The 7401-nt window shown below is 33.9% G+C and overlaps 1 long non-coding RNA gene across 1 annotated transcript; it reads left to right on the top strand.

Annotated features, from left to right (window-relative positions):
* The first annotated feature begins 3521 nt into the window (after positions 1 to 3521).
* On the top strand, positions 3522 to 5138 carry LOC127864143 (uncharacterized). The gene is made up of 3 exons (XR_008041517.1): positions 3522 to 3609; positions 3971 to 4061; positions 5086 to 5138. It is a non-coding gene; the product is annotated as an uncharacterized LOC127864143 (long non-coding RNA).
* The last annotated feature ends 2263 nt before the right edge of the window (positions 5139 to 7401 follow it).

Raw genomic sequence — 7401 nt, forward strand, 5'->3', positions numbered from 1 at the left:
CTCCTCGTCGAATGGAATATCCAATATCAATCTACATCGAATTGATAACGTCATTGATGACGTCCCAGTAGTACTTAATCACGCGGGAAAACTGAGGTCATATAGGGTCATTGACCCTCAGGTATGTGATAATGAATCTGTATGAGACCGCCAATATATATATTTTTTAACAACATGCATTTGGTAAATATCATACAAACATGTTTAGGCATTGGTTGAACTACTTTGATTAATTGTATTAACCCATTTTCTGAAGATTATTATAAATTACACCAATGGCGATTTTTTGTTATAAAGGATAGCATGATTAATGATAGCATTATTTATAAACTGATTATACAACTGACCTAAGCATATATATGCTGCTTATGTCGTGGTTCAACTAATATATATATGTATGGAATTATATTCGTACAAAGGTATCAATACAATTATAGCAACTGATATATTACGTTGACAGAAAGTCGCTTACTATGAAGACCGCACACAGGAGGCTGTGTTCATGGTTTGGGAGAGGCCGATGGCAGGCGATGGAAGCGGGGCGCAGTCATTCGATTTTGTAAGAATAGTAATTTATATTTGTTTAGTCCCCTACCGATCAAATGTTTGCGCTCTGTGTGCCTGTGTGTCTGTCAGGCTTCACACGTTTCTGGATCCTGCGATAACTTGAAAAGTTCTTCATATTTTTTTCATGACATTTTTAACATGGACAGATGGCAAAATGGGGATTATGCACGTCATTTCATTTTGTTCATGCGTCAAGAATACTGGTTGCTATGGCAACAATTGATTAGAAATATTATTGAAAATGGTGGAGTTTTACCGGTAGGGGACTTTTATTGCTTGGCAATAGTCTTGTTTAGACTAATTGTTTGTGATTTACTTATCCCTAAACGTTATATTTTTTTGCGAAAAGATGATACGGGAATGTATGTCCAATGCAAGTAAGTGAGATTGCTGAATTAGGAAATTAATGCAACAACTACAGACCTCAATACAATGGCGTTGGTTCCAAAGACGCTATATTGGCTCATGGTGAAAACGAATACACTATTCTAATAAGATACACATTATTTCATTTTAGCATTATGCAATGGTGTAAACTTTAAAAACTTGACAACTTCACAAAGTCGTAAAGATGGAACAGCTGTAAGTCAAACAGAGATAAAAAGATACGATTCATATGTCGGATAGAATAATGGAGTTGTTTTTATTGCAGAATTAATGGTTTGCTTAAAAAACGTGAAAGCATGTGTTTAATGCGTCAATAAACCTTTAAACAGAATGAATCGGAGCTCTATAAAGTAAATGAAAAGATGTTTTGAACGTTAGAAGTTTCAGTCATAAAACCATATGACACAATTATATGCGAATGTTAGCAAATAATTTGTCGTCGTAAATTAATAGCACAATTTTTTTTTTTTGGTTTAAATCCGAACTGCAGACCGAGTCAGCGTGACTGACTCGTGTTTTTGCAAATCGTCTCAATGCGTGTTTAATATTTGCAACAGGTCTTATGAAAATCAACAAACGTTTATAGGCGATATGGAGCGGACTTGAAAACAAATGCCAAAATCTTTTATATTGACGTACGACATTCACAAGCAGACTGTATAACTAACGCATGCCTTCTAAACATTATCGCAATGCCCAAAACATATCAGGAATTTTTAATGAAAATTTCTTTAAAGTCTATAGCGCAAAGGGAGCAAACACAAAATTGTTCTGGAAAGACAAATGTACAAACGGACAAACACACTGACCGATGGTCGCACGGGCGTACGAAAAGCATTAATAGAATTTCGTTAGCATATTGCGCAGTGGGAATAATTCATTATGTACATTATTTATGATATCCATGGCGGTGCGATGTTTGGGTCAGATTTTGTATACGTTACCAATATATTTTTTACATTGTTTGGCACGTTCGTTACGGGCGAAACCCAGTTCCTCGTGAAGCCACCCGACCGTGCAACCGGAAGTCACACCCTGGCGCCCGTTAAAGACGTTCACCCAACAGAGACGGACTTCCTTGTTAACCCAGCGTTCGGTATATTCCCATTATAATGTTTTTACTAAATTTAACTCAGGAATTTGAATGTGACAGTTTATTTGAATTTGATTGTTATACACTTGGTTTTTGGCTTCGTCTGTTTCAACATTCGGGGTCTAGATATGACTGTAGAACTTTTTGAACTCGACTTTGTCTGTACCACATAATCTTTTTAATTTATATTGTTTAACATTATGTTTTTTTTTTATTTGCTTAGCACAAAATGCGCCGACTTTTAAAAGAATAAGATGTAGTATTTGACGAAAACGGTATTTAAACCTTATTTGATTCTCACTTGGTATCAAATTTGTTGTTAATGCATTATGTGCTACATTCCGTTTCGACTGATGATGGTTGCCGCCCTGTCAGATAGAGTCGAGTCCTTTAAAAGCGAATCGGATAAACATAAACCAGCTGTAGTCTTTGTATAGCTATTTAAGTGTTGTTGTTTTTTAAATAAAAATACTATTTAGTTTTTATTTTGGCTATTTCGTAAATAATCTTTTATATTTAACTGTCCCCACACGAACTCATTGAAACGCCTGAGGTGGAAAATATAAATGAATATTAAACACGTTTTGATGAAATAAATATATTTACTTTAAATTGCAAAAAGAGCTTAATAAAGGTAACTTAGCGACGCAATCATATTAACCTATGCGCACCTTGAACTTTTGTCATATAATTCATGCTGGTTTTCTTTAGAATATATCATCACACGTAAAATACTATAATCAACAACATAATAATGGAAACACCCTTAGACAAATTGAACTTTCCATACTAATCATTTATACCAGTGTATGTAAATTTGCTTTTTAAGATGTTGTATATCTCGCACAAAAATGTCTTATTAGCTCAAAATATCACTTCACTGCAGGTAGTAATTGTGTTTATGGAAACATGTTTTTTTAATAGGGCTCTTTTCGTTTTTTAAATTTCCTTTCAGCTTGAATGATATAATTGTTTTGTTTTGCAATCCTCTGACACATTAACTAGTTTTGTTTTCCCAAAAAATACAGGAGAAACACGGTCAGAACCAATTTAAATATAACTCACTTGTATTGTGAATTAACATCTAAGTTTAGTCACATGTAGACACGTCTAAATGTACGAAGCATCTGGAAAACACCAAAGAGTTGCAAACTAAATATATGTTTATATTATATGTATCGTTTTGTAAAATAAAATTATAATTGAAACGTCTAGAATTGTTTAAATTTAGATACATCATGTTTTCATATTCATAATCTGAGTGCAATAATGTACTTGACTTTTGAATATACTATTTATAATATTACTATCTTGAACCTAGGCAAGCATACATCTGATCCAGTGAAAAACATTCTTAGAACGTATGTTTGCAAACTAGTTATAATTTATGTGAATTTACAGACTAAGTGCATTTTTAATATGTATTAATGCACTGCAGATCGAGACTTGTTGAAGAAGACAATGTCAAATATCTCTGACGGCGAATATCTTCGGAACAAGCGACAGAGCACCGCGTACGAGGTGGAACTCTTCTTTGTCATCGACTTCTCATTGTATTCGCTGTACGCATATAAGTTTCTTTGTCTTTGGCAACGGCAGAACTGAATCGTACAAACTTTATAACAAACTTTTAAGCAGTTAAATACTCATGCAAATTTCAAAATTCTCCACTTTCAAAATCTCTAAAAGTTTCAACAAACGGAAGAAAAGCATGAAAGATGGTGATATTGAATTATGTATTTGTTCTCTACGCGCATATATGAAAATAATAGAATATTAATATCTTTTGTTAATCATTCATCGATAATATGACAAAACCTATTCCTTACAAAGACACATCGCATATGTTATTGCGTCAAGTATATGTTTATTAATGCCTTATATAGACCTTTGTCAGTTATATTTGTTTATGTTTAACAATAGTTGGTACAGCCAAACAACGGGAACAGAGTCGTCCAGAAAATCACAGACACTGAGTACCATCAAACAGTTCTACGCATTTGTATTAAGCGCGGTAAGATGCATGTAAACAGTATAAATATGATGTATTTTGCTTTTGGAATTTTTATTGCTTCCCGTCCGTCCTGTTTAATCCATGATTGATGGAAGACATCTAAACATTGCACTTAATCGTGCTACATCCTATGAAGTTGGACTTCAGGTCATACACGAACATTGTAGCTCCAGATACCCATATGCATCTGTATACACGTATGAGCAACCAAATTTTCAATAATTAGTAAAACGACATAATAATTATAAAATCTCATGAATCCTATATTCATTTTAATGAGTAAGCCGGTCTTTTTATATGTTGACATCCGGGTTTACCTTAATGTACCTAAAATACCCTACGCAATTAATGTGTCTTATTAAATAAAAGAAATTCATTATTACCAGGTGCGGCCTTAAACTGTCAATCAAATATAAAGATGATTGATGATAAATATTTCAATTCCCTTTGAATAGTTAAACACGATTTAGTACAGATTGCTTCAATCTAATTATATACTTTCGCCGCAACTCTTTCGACATGGATGGTACACATAGTTCGTTCTATAATTTGCAAATTCATTTCAAGTACGAAATGCAACCAATTATTTAATGTTCATACTACCGCCTCAACTCTTAAGATATTGGTAATAAACGTAGTTCGTGATGTATTGTGCACACTAATGCATTTTAATTTTGCAATAAACACTATTGCAATTATTTGATTTACTAGATACTAGAAGTTGAAGATGTTATTAAATTGAAAGTGTTATAAATAAGGGTTCAACACAGCTCCAAATTATAAAATAAATTAACATCATTTTCATTTTAACCGGCAATATCTCTAAAGATAAATTGTTTAATAATTGCAAACTATAATACAAATCGAGAATAATTGTCATTTGAAAATCTGTTAAATGATACTTTTATAACATGTAAAACACTGTGTAACAATACAAAATAAGATACTTATAATATATTTTGCTTGCCATGCAATTAATTAATCCAATATTTGCAAATAAACTTTTTAATAAATTGTTCACCAGATGAACATCCGATTCGAGAGCGTCACTGGTTCCGGTTACTCCATCTCGCTGCGGTACGCCGGTATTTACATAGCAGAGGTAGGGTGGGTTTAACCACTCGGTTTTATTAATATATTCATCGCAAACGTTCAATTGTTCTATTATTACTTTAACTGTCACACACTTAACCTATTTTGAGACCTAAGTTGATATCCAGTGCATTTTCTGGCCCGCATATATAAATGGACATTTCGTAGTGGTTACACAAAATGCTCACTGCAGAAATCGAAAACATAACGTATTCTGCTCATTTTTTCAGCTTTGTCCGATTCACATGTTTTTTTATCATAAAGCATGTTTATTGATAGATATTTCCGAGGAATGCAATTGGAGAATTAATCGTTTGAGAAAACATCAACTATAATGTACACATGTAGTGTGCTTTAATGGTCCATTCTCGTATGCTTGGCACTATTTTCTATGTAGCAGATATGTTCATGCGACACTTAGACATAATGTTTGGTTTTGTGCGTCTACGCAGTACAACGAATAACTTGGTCTTAATATCTTTTATTTATTCATGTTTGTTTAGATCTAATAATGTCTTAATTGTCGAAGTACATATTGATATCTCTGTGTATGTGACTTATTGCAAGTAAAATACTAGTTTTATACAAAGTCTGCCAATTTTGACAGGGCTTTCTCCTTCATGCAACTGATTAAAGCAGGTTAGATCTATCTAAAATGATGAATAAAATAAGCCCATATTTATTCCGTGATTTTATATAATTTAAAAGTGTTTTTCCCTTAACACCATGATATCGGGTCTTTGTGAATTAAATATCGTCATGTATCTGCCAGTCCTGATGATGACAGTCTCATATTGACCACATGAGCCGCACTCTGTGAAAACGGGGTTAAATGCATGTGCCAAAAGTGACGTCCTAGATTAGCCTGTGCAATCCGCACAAGCTAATCAGGGACGAAACTTTCCGCGTTAACATGATATTTGCTAGGAAAAGACTTTCTTAAAACGCAAAAAATACCATAAAGCGGAAAGTATCGTCCCTGATTAGCTTGTGCGGACTGCACATGCTAATCTGGGACGACACTTTACGCACATGCATTAAACCCCCTTTCACAGAGGCACGGCCCATATGTAATGCCATGTACATTTTATATTAGAAATGCACGTAAGCTACCGCATAAGCATTACTACGAAGTCAGTTTTTGTGGTACAACTGGTAACGCGTGAAGACTTTATCCGGCTAGTCGTGTTCGCCATTGAAAATCCTTGATTCATATTTTAAAGCATAGATAAAGACAACGGCTTCCTAATGATAAGTTCCCTTTAACACCATACTCTATACACGTACATTATTTAACTTCCTTAGCTTTAAAAAAACGAGATATGGTCTAACGTGTGTAAAGCTATAATATTGTGCATATGACTATCTTGTATTAGACCAAGTGCTTATGGCATCGACTGTTTAATATAACACGTTTGAACACCATACACCAAGTCTGATAAAACGAGTAAATACGCATTTTTGCTAGCTTAGTTGACATAATGCAGAACAAATATCCCAGGAACTCTTTCGATTTATTGTTAAAGTTTGTCAAATATACTTTTCTGTTAATGTCGCTCTTTTGCTGCTGGAATTTAATGTTATTGAATGTACAAAATGTACACATATTGTCTCTGATAATTCATTATGACAATAGTCACATGTAACTCTAATTTTGCATGTTATATGTCGAAATAATATGATTCTATATAGATGGGACTACTTTAAAGTTTTTTTTTCTCATTTTCAGACGACTGCTGCCGCACCGTTCATCGAGAACAATTTACTGTCGTTCCAAGTTAACGGACGCAAAGCATATTTAGCTTACTACCGTTCTCGGCACATTCAGGACCTGGGCAAATGCAAACCTCGGAAACATTTACAACTACGACCATGCTATCATGTTTTCAAAGTACGTATTCTTTTACGTATTAGCAAGTCATTTACCAATCTGCGTATGATTTCATAGCAAAGCATGTCTCTGGATATATTTTCTGTTTGCAGTCTGTGGACATATTCGAAATACAATGTTAACCAAACGTGTTGTATCTGTATATATTATGTCCTTGTCTGAGTCAATAACGATACTGTTGATATCTGGCGCTGTTGATGTTAACTGATTTCTTTACACTTTAAGTTACGAGATGGGACAAGCTCCAAGCGGAACATTTCAGGAGAGTACAGCAGGCAAGTCCGCTTAAAATATTACATTGTTCTAGAAATGTTTTCAACTCAAGACTTGACCCTTCCTTAACCGATATCACTCATA

Source organism: Dreissena polymorpha, unplaced genomic scaffold, assembly GCF_020536995.1.
Source record: "Dreissena polymorpha isolate Duluth1 unplaced genomic scaffold, UMN_Dpol_1.0 chrUn142, whole genome shotgun sequence".
Lineage (NCBI taxonomy): Eukaryota > Metazoa > Mollusca > Bivalvia > Myida > Dreissenidae > Dreissena > Dreissena polymorpha.